General features: G+C 41.0%; 1 protein-coding gene across 1 annotated transcript in view; it reads right to left on the bottom strand.

Moving 5' to 3' along the window:
- Positions 1-13,871, bottom strand: part of RFXAP (regulatory factor X associated protein) — a 60,628-nt gene that overhangs the window by 37,748 nt on the left and 9,009 nt on the right. The gene's annotated exons all lie outside the window — the stretch shown is intronic.

Genomic DNA, 13,871 nt, shown 5'->3' on the forward strand with positions numbered 1-13,871 from the left:
CCTGGTCACCCCTAACTGTCCTCCCCTGCAAGCCTGGTCACCCCCAACTGTCCTCCCCTGCAGGCCTGGTCTCCCCCAACTGTCCTCTCCTGCAGGCCTGGTCATCCCAACTGCCCTCCCCTGCACGCCTGGTCCCTCTCAACTTACCTCCCCTGCAGGCCATCTTGTGACGGCCATCTAGTGTTCACATGGGGGCAGCCATCTTTGACCACATGGGGGCAGCCATCTTGTGTGTTGGAGTGATGGTCAATTTGAATATTACTCTTTTTAGATAGGATTATCCTCCTCCACCCAGCAATCCTCATTTCTGAGAATCTATCAAAAGGCTACAGAACCACCAGTACACACTGGTACACAAGGACATAGATCAAGCATGTTTGCTGTAGCATTGTACAAAGTGGCTGAGAATTGGACACCAAATGAATGTCCATCAATGGTGGAATACTGACTAGGATGATGCATTCACATCATAAGAGGCTTTGCAATCACATTTAGGAATGAATTAGTTATGTGATTAAGGGGCTTCTATACAGTACTGGTGTATAAAAAAGCAATATATTGACATATGGTATAACATGCCCACATTTTTACATAAAAATGGCAGTTGCAAAATGTGTATATGTTTGTGTTTATATAAAAGTACATAAGTATGGAAAAATAAGGAAGAATACATGTTGGATTGCTGACAACATGGAGGTTGGACAGTATGTAGAAGAGAAAAGATGGGAAAAAAAAACAAAAAAAGGAACAAAAGAGGGAAGCTAAATAAAATAACCCTCAGTATATATAATATGATTATCTTATATAATGAAAGCCTAATATGTAAATTATCCCCTCGACGGGGAGTTCGACCAGAAGTTTGACCAGGGGGCGGGGCCAGTTGTGGCAACAGGTGGCCCGGGGAAGGGAGGCGCCCCAGCCGGTAGCTGACAGTTGCTAGGGACTCTACCCGTGCACAAATTTTGTGCACTGGGCCTCTAGTATTGGTATATTTATATAAAATTATTTACATGTGTGCATACAGAAAGTTTTTAAAAAGTTAGCATTTATTGAAGTGCCTACTGTGCTCAAAACCTATACTTTTAAAAGTGTTAGCTCCTACTTTGGCAACAACATTCTTCTGTGGAAAAAGCATCATTTATGGAGATAGAAGATTTAGTTTCAAATCTTGGCTCTGCCTCTAGCAGTTAACACTTGTTTTATAAGTCACTTAACCTTTCTTCATCTAATCCCAAATTAAGGACAATATTTGCCATATTTTGAGGTTCAAATGAATTAGCACATATAAAAGTACTTTCTAAAGCAGTGGTCGGCAAACTCAGTCAACAGAACCAAATATCAACAGTACAACAATTGAAATTTCTTTTGAGAGCCAAATTTTTTAAACTTAAACTTCTTCTAACACCACTTCTTCAAAATAGACTTGCCCAGGCCGTGGTATTTTGTGGAAGAGCCACACTCAAGGGGTCAAAGAGCCATCTGTGGCTTGCGAGCCACAGTTTGCCGACCACGGTTCTAAAGTAACATAATTATGGTTGGTTTAAATAAAATTTGTCCTTAAAAACATTCCAAAATTCAAGGATTAATACACAAAGGCTTTATTCTTATGTCCCCAGGATGTTGCATTTACTATCAAATGCAAAGTACCTGTTCAAATTGTACTGGCCTCACCATAATTATCTACATGTATCACACTGCGTAAAACCATGTGCAATAAGTAATTTGATATCAGAAGGCCTGGATTTAAGTTCAGTAGCTGTGTGATCTTTGAGCAAGCAATTTAACCTCTGCAAGACTGTATCTGCAGCTATAGGGTGTCCCCCAAAAATGTATACTCAATTTACAGGTGATAACTCAATTTTCACTCCTTCTAAGGTTTAACTGATTTGAAAAAATGTGAAGCCAGACTAACCTTTGAACAAAGAAAATTTATCCTAAAATGCGACTAGACTTTTTTTATGGAGATACATAAAAGAAAGTATATGGTACAAAACACACAATAGTTGATGAATTGAAGGTGCACAAATACCAAACTAAATGATTCTTGATGTTTGCGATTCTATTGCTTCATGTTATCAGCAGTGCCTGGACCAGAATGATTACCAGTTTGAAAACAGACATTGACAAAAAATTTATTCATTTCTGTAGATTCTTTTAAATGTTGAAAATGTTAATAAACACTGACTTCATAATCATTCAACTTTTATATACATTTTTGGGACACCCTGTATATTATACATACTAGAGGCCTGGTGCATGAAATTCGTGCATGGGGGGGAGAGGTCCCTCAGCCCGGCCTGCATGCTCTCGCATTCCGGGACATCCCTCTCACAATCCGTGACTACTGGCTCTTAACTGTTCACCTGCCTGCCTGCCTGATCGCCCCTAACCCTCTGCCTGCCTGCCTGATCACCCCTAACCATGCTCCCCTGCCTAAGAGCTCCTAACCACTCACGTGCCTGTCTGATTGCCCCTAACTGCTTCTGCCTGCCTGCCTAATGGCCCCTAACCACTCACCAGCCTGCCTCATCACCCCTAACTACTCGCCTGCCTGACTCATCGCCCCTAATCCCTCTGCCTGCCTGCCTCATCACCCCTAACGCCTCTACCTCGGCCCCCACTGCCACGGCTTCATCAGGAAGGACATCTGGAATGACATCCAGAATGTTGTTCAGCTGTCTGGTCTAATTAGCATATTACACTTTTATTATTATCTACACTAACAAAAGAGAAAAATGCAAATCAACCATACCTCCGTGACGTGAACAAGCCAATCAGGAGTGAGTATGCAAATTAACCCAACAAAGATGGAGGGTTAATTTGCATACACAGGCACCAAGCAGCCTGGGTCCCAGGAACATCCTCAGGACCCAGGCCGCTCCAAGCCTGTAGGCCAGTGCATAGGCCCTGAGCGGCCAGGGTCCCAGAATGCCCCCGGCCAGGAGTGGCCTACAGGCGCCAGCACCAAGCAGCCTGGGTCCTGGGAGGAGCAGCCAGGGGCACCAAGCGGGCTGGGTCCCGGGACAAGCAGCTGGGGATGCCAAGTGGGCTGGGTCCCGGGACAAGTGGCCAGGGCTGCCAAGTGCAAGCGGCTGCGGGGTGAGGCAGGAACTGTCACCATGGCAACATGGCAGGAGTTCCTGCCCCATGGCCGCTTGTGTGTGTGTGCCTGCGCCAAGTGGCCCAGGTCCACGCCCTGCAGCCCAGTGGACACAGCGAACGTGGGGACGCTGGGCTTGGGGGCATGCCCCTGGCGGCTGGGGACATGTCCCTAGCCCAGTGGACACAACACACGGATCCTCTGCACATGGGCTGCAGAGGAAACACCTTTTCTTTTTTAAAATATATTTTATTGATTTTTTACAGAGAAGAGGGGAGAGGGATAGACTGTCAGAAACATCAATGAGAGAGAAACATCGATCAGCTGCCTCCTGCACACTCCCCACTGGGGATGTGCCCCCAACCAAGGTTCATGCCCTTAACAGGAATCAAACCTGGGACCCTTCAGTCTGCAGGCCAATGCTCTATCCACTGAGCAAAACCAGTTCGAGCATAAACACCTTTTTGACCACTCATTTGCTACACTCCCTGTACGCTGCCACTCGCAGTGTTCTTGGTAACTTGGGTAATAAGAGTCCAAGAAGGTGATCTAGGGTTTTTCCATCTCACTCCTGGAGGAAAAAAACGAAGGTCTGCTGCTGGAGGGGCTAAGAAATGTCATATCCTGCCCTAGCCGGTTTGGCTCAGTGGATAGAGCCTCGGCCTGCCGACCGCAGGGTCTGGGTTTGATCTGATCAAGGGCATGTACCTAGGTTACAGGCTCCTCCCTGGCCAGGGCCCAGGTCAGGGCTCATGCAGGAGGCAACCAATCGAGGTGTCCCTCTCACATTGATGTTTCTCTCTGTCTCTCTCTCTCTCTTCCACACTCTCTAAAAATTAATGGAAACATATGCTTAGGTGAGGATAAAAAAAAAAAGAAAGAAATGTCATATCCTATGAAAGACACATTTTGAAAATGCCTAAAGAAAGTTGTCATTTTTTTCATGGTGAAGGGACTGGAGTCCATGTTGATGAAAACAACTTGGCGGCTGCGGTGGCTGGCAGTGGCTGCAGCAGCAGGGGTGATGGGGCTGGTGCCTTCCCCTGATCAGCCCGGTCGCCTCCCGCAGCGGGAGGCCAGACTGCAGCTTAGGACATCCCCTGAGGGCTCCCAGTCTGTGAGAGGGGGCAGGCTTGGCTAAGAGACCCCCCCTCCCCCGTGCACGAGTTTCATGCACTGGGTCCCTAGTAGATAATAATTAATTGTTGTGCATACACTATGGGATTGTTGTGAAGAACAAGTATGTATGCAGAACTATTTTGTAATTTATAAAGGGCTAGAAAATTGGTATAATTTTGTCATGTTGTCTTAGCTTATGCTTTTTTTCATGCACCTCCAGTAGGGTATACATTTTGGGCCTTAGAAAAGATGGTAAGAAATGGCAGGAAGGCAATAACACTATAAATAAGTGCTACATACAGTATATGGAAAGAAAGATTCACTAGTAAAAACATATTTCTTCCCATAAATGAAATAGAAAGCAAAGGAAAAAGCATAAACTGTATACACTTCTCAATTTGTAACAAAATTTCAGTTTGTAATAAGCAAACATTTTTGAAAACATCATATATGCATGATAGAACTTCAATGAATACAAAGGATTATTTTTGCAAAAGATGGTCTCCCAACCACTGAGCTCCCCATTCCCCTAACCCAGAACACCAGTGCCCCAATTTTCCTGTATGGAAGCAACTACCAATTTTGTATGTGTGCATGTATGTACTTCATGTATAATTTTTGGTAACATTAGTTATGATTCTTTGTACAGTGGAACCTTGGTCCTCTAACAATTTGTTCTAGAAGTCTGTTTGAGAAGCAATTTGTTCGAAAAAGGAATCATTTTTCCCATCTATACTAATAAAAGTTTAATATGCTCATTAGACTGGATAGACCAGATGTCTTCCAGACATCCTTCTGGAAGTTCTTCTGGACAAAGTCATGGTGGCGGGGGCCAAGGTGGTTAGGGGCAATCAGGCCGGCAGGGGAGAGCAGTTAGAGGCGATCAGGCAGGCAGGCAGATGAGCAGTTAGGAGCCAGCGGTCCTGTGGGATGGGGCCTAAACCAGCAGTCAGACATCCCCCGAGGGGTCCCAGATTGGACAGGGTGCAGGCCGGGCTGAGGGACCCCTCCCCTGCCGTGTACAAATTTTGTGCACCAAGCCTCTAGTTAGAAAAAATGTAAATTGAATTAATTCATTCAAGACCGCCAAATGATTAAATTTTAACTTTTCTGAATTGCCTGTGATTATTGTTTCATGAGCACTTTCACACTGTTAGCAACATGAACACTCTTGATGGCCTTTTATATTTTAAAATTGTGCTAATCATCAATTTTACCATGCCATATTGGGTAGCCAGGTCAGACACGCAAATACCTCTAACATACTTTGCAATTATTTCCTTCTTAAACTCTATCATTGTTCGCACAACTTTCCTTTTCACTTTGCTGCTATAACTAACCCTCTTAGGACACATGATGACTCACTGTACATATTTAATAATAAGTGGTAACAAAAGCAGAAAATATTCACAGCACAATTTCCTCAGATGTTAACAACACGAGGTGTAGTGGTAAACTGACTCATACTCATGCATTCTGTCCTTTGTCACCTGAGAGACATGTGACTGATCATACAGGTATCAGCATGAAAGGGTTGTCAGCTGGAGAATCAGTTTTTTCGACAACTGACATTGTTGCATGAACTTGGTTGAGAAATGAATTATTCTAGATGGGAGACATTTAAGAACTGAGGTTTAACTGTATTTGCCTAGTCATAAAGTAAGTCTTAATCTATAGTTATAATTTTTGGCCAAAATGCCTTTGTCAGATACTTCATTTGAGGACCAACTAGTTGGTTGTCTCCTTTTTCTCCATTGGTAGTTTAGATGAACTACTTGTATAGCATAACATCTTTTATACTTTTATTTCTTTCCTTTCCCTTTCATTATCATTTTTAGCAAGTTTTTGCAATAGTCTAAAACTGCATCTCTCAGGTAATTAATGACTTTGAACATGTTTTCATGTGTCTCTTGGCCTTACTTCTGTCTTCTTTTGAAAAGATTCTATTTAGGTCCGTTGCCCATTTTTTTATTGGATGATTTATCTTCCTTTTATTAAGTTGCATAAGCTGCCTGTAGATGTTGGAGATTAAACCTTTATCAGTGATAGCATTTGCAAATATGTTCTCCCATAGAGTGGGCTTTCTTGTTGTTTTGTTGATGGTTTCTTTTGCTGAAAAAAAGCTTTTTATTTTGATGTAGTCCCCTTTGTTAATTTTCTCTTTAGCTTCCATTGCCCTAGGGGCAGTGTCAGTGAAGAAGTTCTTTTGGCATATGTCTGAGATTTTGTTGCCTGTGGATTCCTCTAGTATTTTTATGGTTTCCCGTCTTATGTTTCAGTCCTGTATCCATTTTGAGTTTATTTTTGTGTATGGTGTAAGTTGGTGATCTAGTTTCATTTTTTGCATGTATCTGTCCAATTTTCCCAACACCATTTATTGAAAAGACTGTCTTGACTCCATTGTATGTTCATGCCTCCTTTGTCAAATATTAATTGAGCATAGTGGTTTGGGTCGATATCTGGATTCTCTATTCTGTTCCATTGGTCTATATTTCTGTTCTTGTGCCAGTACGATGCTGTTTTGAGAACAGTGGCTTTGTAATACAGCTTGAAAACTGGTATTGAGATTCCACCTACTTTATTCTTCTTTCTCAGGATTGCTGTGGCTATTCAGGGTCTTTTTTTATTCCAGATGAATTTTTGGAGAGTTCTTTCTAGGTCTGTGAAATATGCTGTTGGTATTTTGATGGGGAGTGCATTGAATCTGTAGATTGCTTTGGGTAGTATGGACATTTTAATGATGTTGATTCTACCAATCCATGAACATGGTATGTTCTTCCATATCTTTACATCTTCCTCTATCTCTTTTTTCAGTGTCCTGTAGTTTTCCGTGTATAGGTCTTTTACCTCCTTAGTTAAGTTTATTCCTAGGTACCTTAGTTTTTTTGGTGTGATGGTAAATGGGATTGCTTTTTTAGTCTCTCTTTCTGTAAGTTCACTATTGGTGTATAGAAATGCCAAAGATTTCTTGGCGTTAATTTTGTATCCTGCTACATTGCCGAATTCATTTATTAAGTCTATTAGTTTTTTGATGGAGTCTTTGGGTTTTTTATGTACAATATCATGTAATCTGCAAATAAGGACAGCTTTACTTCTTCTTTTTGAATTTGGATGCCACTTATTTCTTCTTCTAGTCTAATTGCAATAGCTAATACTTCCAGTACTATGTCAAACAAGAGTGGTGAGAGTGGGCATCCCTGTCTTGTTTCTGTTCTTAGGGGAAATGGTTTTAGTTTTTGCCCATTGAGTATGATGTTTGCTGTGGGTTTATCACATATAGCTTTTATTATGTTGAGGTATGATCCTTCTATTCCCACCTTCTTGTGAGTTTTTATCAAGAAAGGTTGTTGGATTTTGTCAAATGCTTTTTCTGCATCTATTGATATGACTGTGATTTTTATCTCTCAATTTGTTTATGTGATGTATCACATTTATTGATTTGCGGATATTGTACCATCCTTGCATTCCTGGGATAAATCCTACTTGGTCATGGTGTATGATCTTTCTGATGTACTGCTGGAGCCGATTTGCTAGAATTTTGTTGAGGATTTTGGCATCTATGTTCATGAGGGATATTGGTCTGTAATTCTCTTTCATTGTGTTGTCTTTATCTGGTTTTGGTATTAGGGTGATGCTGGCTTCATATAAGGAGCCTGGAAATGTTCCTTCCTCTTAAAGTTTTTGGAATAGTCTGAGGAGGATAGGTTTTAGTTCTTCCTTGAATGATTGGTAAAACTCTCCTGTGAAGCCATCTGGCTCCAGGCTTTTGTTTGCTGGAAGCTTTTTGATGACTGCTTCAATTTCTTCCATAGTTACTGGCCTGTTGAGCTGTTTAGATTCTTCCTGATTGAGTTTTGGAAGGTTATATTTTTATAGGAATATGTCCATTTCCTGCAGGTTGTCCAGTTTGTTGGAATAGAGTTGTTCATAGTATTTTGTAACAATCCTTTGTATTTCGGCGGGTTCTGTTGTTATTTCACCTCTTTCATTTCTGATTTTGTTTATTTGGGTCCTCTCTCTTTGCTTCTTGGTGAGCCTTGCTACAGGTTCATCAATCTTGTTTATCCTTTCAAAGAACCAGCTCTTGGTTTTGTTGATCTTTTGTATTGTTTCTTTGGTCTCTATGTCGTTTATCTCCACTCTGATCTTTTCCTTCTGCTTACACTGGGCTTTTCTTGTTGCTCTCTCTCTAACTCTTTGAGTTGTTGGGTTAGGTAATTTATTACCATTGTTTCTTGTTTTTTTGCAGTAGGCTTGTAGAGTTATAAACTTCCCTCTCAAGACTGCTTTCGCTGTGTCTCATAGATTTTGGATTGTTGTGTTTTCATTGTCATTTGTTGCCATGATGTTTTTTATTTCTTCCTTGATGTCTCTGGTAACCCAGTCATTGTTTAATAGCATGCTGTTTAGTCTCCATGTGTTTGATTTCTTTGGATTGTTTTTATTGTAGTTGATTTCCAGTTTTATGCCACTGTGATCTGAGAAGATGCTTGATATGATTTCTATCTTCTTAAATTTGGAGAGACTTTGCCTATATCCTAACATATGGTTTATCTTTGAAAATGACCCATGTGCACTTGAGAAGAATGTATATTCTGTGGCTTTGGGGTGAAATGTTCTGAAGATGTCAATTAATTCCATCTGGTCTAGTGATTCATTTAGGATTGCTGTTTCTTTGCTGATTTTTTGTTTAGAGGATTTGTCCAGTGGTGATAGTGGGGTATTAAAGTCTCCTACTATGATTGTATTGCTGTTAATATCTCCTTTGATATCTTCCAGGAGTTTTTTTTTTTTATGTATTTTGGTGCTCCTGTATTGGGTGCATATATGTTTACCAGAGTTATTTCTTCTTGTTGGATTGCTCCCTTTAGTATTATGAAGTGGCCTTCGTTATCTCTTGTTATGTCCTTCACTTTGAGATCTAATTTGTCAGATGTAAGTATTGCTACCCCAGCTTTTTTTTCATTTCCATTCTCTTGGAAAACCTTTTTCCATCCCTTCACTCTCAGTCTGTATGCATCTTTTTTTCTGAGGTGGGTTTCCTGTAGACAGCAGATATATGGGTTTTGTTTTCTTATCCAATTTGTTACCCTGTGTCTTTTGATTGGGGCATTAAATCCATTTACATTTAAAGTTATTATTGATAGGTACTTATTTGTCACCATTTTTATTCTTTACCCCTGTGCTCCTTCTCTGCTTCCTATTTCTTTTTTTTACAGCAGACCCTTTAGCATTTATTGCATTGCTGGTTTGGTGGTGATAAACTCCCTTAGTCCTTTTTTGTCTGTGAAGCTCCTGATTTCACCTTCAATTTTGATTGATAGCCTTGCTGGGTACAGTATTCTTGGATTCAGACCCTTCATTTGCATGATTTTGTATATTTCATTCCATTCCCTTCTGGCCTGATGAGTTTCTGTTGAGAAATCAGTTGCTAGTCTGATGGGGGTTCTTTGTATATAACTTTCTGTTTCTCTCTGGCCACTTTTAAGATTCTTACTTTATTGTTGGTGTTTGCCAATTTAATTGTAATGTGCCTTGGAGTCGATTTTTGGGGTTCACTTTGCTTGGGACTCTGTGATTTTCTTGGATTTGTGTGGGTTTTTTCTTCCCTACATCAGGGAAGTTTTCTGTTATCATTTCTTCAAACAGGTTTTCTATTCCTTGCTCAGTTTCCTTTCCTTCTGGTACCCCTATTATTCGGATGTTGTTTTGTTTCGTGTTGTCCTGAAGTTCCCTTAGGCTCTCCTCATGCTTTCTAATTTTTTTTCTAGAAGCTGTTCTATTTGGGTATTTTTTTTTCCATCTTGTCTTCTAGCTCACTTATGCGGTCCTCTGCTTCTTCTAGTCTACTCTTGATGCTTTCTATTGAGTTTTTTACAGCAGCAATGTCATTTTTCATTTCCCCTTGGTTCTTACTCATATTGTCAAATTTGTCTTCCATACTTTTCAGCCACATTATGATCATTTCTCTGAATTCTTTCTCTGATAGGTTGCTTGCCTCTAATTCATTTACTTCCTTTTCTGGTGATGCCTGCTTTTATCTCCTATGGGGGCTGTTTCTTTGTCTCCCCATGGTCTATCTTTTCCAGATGTCTGGTTATATAGTTCTCTCTCTCCTGCGTTTATTTAAAGGTAAAAAATACAACACAACCAGGTACAACACACAAGGCACTGAACAGAATTGTATTCACGATATTAACCCTTTGCACTCGCTTGCTTTTTTCTCGAGCTGCTACTGATGCTAACCGTGTCGAGTCACACTCGACATCCGAGTGCAAAAGGTTAATAACCTCCAATAAAGGTGACCACCAGAGAAAGACAAATTAGGGGATAGGAGAGGAAGAGGAAGAGTAAAAAGAAAGAACAAAACAAGGAGTATGAAAATGAACTTGGGAAAAGAGAAGAAAAAAGAAAAGAGGAAGAAAAAAAGTAAGAGAGAAGAATAATACTAAGATAGAAAAGGGGAACAAACTATATATATGGGGAGTAAACTCCAATAGAACAATTACTAATCCCAGCAAATGCCAGCAACACGAACCTGGAGATTAATACAAACTACAACACCAACTAATATCAAGTGAAGCAAGGGAAAACAGAAGTAAAAAACAAACAAAACCAAAGCAAACCAAAGAACCAAACAAACAAGCAAAAAGAATAAACAAAACAATCTCATAAAAAAGCATAAAAATTCAATCTAATCAACATTCAAGCAAACAACAACAAAAGGCCAGAGAGGAAAACAATTTTTTAAAAAAATTAAGGTAGTGTAGAGAGAGTTGTGTATGGACTTGTAGCAGGGGTTTGGAAATTAGATATATAAGTAGGGTGAAATTTTAGTAGAGGGTAGACCGAAAGAGTAGGGAAAATCTAAAGCCAGAAATGGTTAAGATAAACAGGAGACCAAAAGGGGAAAGGTTAGGAAGAGAGTGATGGCATAAAGTTAGCACTGAGATAGGGTAAAATGAAGCTAAAGGAAAGATGCAAATAGAATGTAGAACACTAATCCCAAAATAAAACAAAGAGAAAATCAAATGACACTTAAAAAAAAAAGTAAAATAATAGTAATAAAATGCCGATTGAAAATAAAAATGTAATAATTAAAAAGGTGAAAATCGAGTGAGGAAAAAGGAAAAAATTTAGTTTCTTAAGTAAAAGATGCAAAAAATGAAAATAAAAAATAAAACATTAAAATAAAAAATTAAAATAAAAAATAAGAAGAATAAAATGTGCAGTAGTGGCGGTCATTCACTTCCTCTATTGTTCTGTTTGGTACGCCTGTTTCCCAGTCCGGACAGTATTGCAGTTCCCTTCATTCCACTGCTCCTCAGTGTTATAAGCCAGTCCTGATTTTTAAGCCTGCAGTGTCTTAATTTCTTATATTTATTTTTTATTGCACCAGAGACAATTTGTGTTTCAGCCCCTGGGTGGCAGTGTTTCTGGATTGACTTCCAGGCCTCTCTAGCTTTTTTATTTTGTCCCGATGGCACTCACTACCGGTTTGTGGAGGTGTGCACCTCAGAGCTGCCTCTCCGATGGTCACTCCCAGCTCCGCTCCCCAGGTTCCGGAGAAACAACTTCCCCCTGCAGTCTCTCAGGGTGTCCCCAACTGGGTTTTCCTATGTATTGGGCTTAGCAATCAGAATCGGAACAAGCCCAAGTGTGCGGACATTGGGTCTGCACGCAAGACTAAGCAGCCTGCACTCCTTTGAACATTCTTAGTCTGACTCTCCTCGTCAGATCAAAATGAGTTGTTTTTTAGAGATCCCTTCTGTTAGCAGCTCAGAGGACCCCCTTCCACATTCACAGATCATGGCAGCTCCAACAGCTGCGGATTTTTCTAGGCACAGACTTCCCCAGTCCTGCAGTTCCCATCGATCCGCGTTTCCCTCTCCTGCCGCTGGGACGAGAAACCTCACCTTATCCCAGGCGAAATCTGACCTTTCCTTGGTGCAGTGAAGAGTTCCTTTGAATCCGCGTGTTTGCGCCGATTGGGGGCAGGTACTCTGGTGCTCACAGCTGTTCAATGTTTGCCGTTGTTGTGGAAAGTCAGGCTCCGATAAAATCCTCCTTCCCTTGCAAGATGGCGAGGTTTCCCCCTCTGAGCCCGCAGCCCTGGGAGGGGACCCAGCCGCTGTGGGTGCTGCATGGTCAGGGGAACCCTGCCTAGCACTCCCCCACCTTCTCCTGGAGTTTAGCTGTCCCTTAGCTTGCCAAGAGACACTCCCCAATGCAAATCTCAGCTGTTCTTACTCTCCGCCCCAGGACCAGGCTCAGAACACATCTCTATTCAGCCGCCATTTTCTCTGTCCTCTAAAATCCAGTTCTTAATGGACCACATTGCATAGGAGCATGTGGGGTAGGAGATTTTGTTGTGACCATCTTTGTAAAGTGCAGTCTACCACACCAAACTTGAAAGCATTTACAGAACCAATAATATGTCACTTTCAAAACTGTTAGAATAAATTGTTTTAAGCCACTACATTTTGTATCAGTTATCTATTGTCTCAGAATGCTGCATAACAAACCACTCCAAAACTCTGTGGCTTATAATCATCAGCATTTATTATTGCTCACAAGTCTATAGGTCAGCTGGGTGGTTCTGCCAATCTGGGGTAGGCCTGGCTGATTTCAGTTGGTAGCCAACGTACCTGCAGTCAGCTGGCAGGCTGGCTGGGGATAGCTCATCTAGCATAGCTTCACTCACATATCTGGCTGTTTACCAGTTATTGGCTGGTAAACAGGTGACTGGGCCATGTGTCTCATTATCCAGCAGGCTAGGCGGGGCTAGGCTTGTTACCATGGTAGTTGGGTAGGGTTCTAAAAGAACAAGCAGAAGTTTTCAAAACCTTTGGAAGAAAGTCTACTCAGACTGGCATCATATTATTTCCTCTGCATTCTATTAACCAAAACAAGCCACAAGTTCAGTCCTCCATATTTAAGAGGTAGGTAAAGAAACTCAACCTCCTGGTGGGAAAAGCAGCAAAATTACATCGCAAAAGTCATGAAAACATGGAGGGTTAAAAAATTGGGGGCATAATACAATAAATCTAACACAAATAAATAAAAACCTAATTGTTTCATTGACCTATAAAAGTTCAATCCCTTTAAGATGGAAATCTATATAAATTTTTAAATTTAACTTTATTGTGGACAGTATTAAAGATGTCCCCCAACTCTCCTCCTCCACCCAACCCTGCCCACTCCAACTCAGGTCCTCATTGCATTACTGTGTTCATAGGCTATGTATATATGCATATAATTCTTTATTTAATCTCTTCCTACCCCCTTCCCTCTGAGATCTGTCAGTGTGCTACATGAATCCATGTCTCTAGACCTATTTTGTTCGTCAGTTTATTCTGTTCATTAGATTTTATGTGTAAATGAGATCATGTGATATGGATACCGGAACCGGAGAGCAGGAATTCTTCCCAGGGTCATGTTTCACAGAATCGAAGAATGAAGCCATGGAGGAGAGGAGTTCAAACAAGGCAGGAGTTTATTGCAAGCAAACAAAGGCTCCCTGCTCAGGGTGGGAGTCCAAGTGGGTTGATGTCAAAACATTCTGCTCTTCCCCTTGTATTTGCTAACGGCCCATTCTTTGTCTATCTGTGCCGCTCTCTGATTGGTTCCTGGCCATTTTGCAACATTTTAT

The sequence above is a fragment of the Eptesicus fuscus genome, chromosome 8 (assembly GCF_027574615.1).
Source record: "Eptesicus fuscus isolate TK198812 chromosome 8, DD_ASM_mEF_20220401, whole genome shotgun sequence".
NCBI lineage: Eukaryota > Metazoa > Chordata > Mammalia > Chiroptera > Vespertilionidae > Eptesicus > Eptesicus fuscus.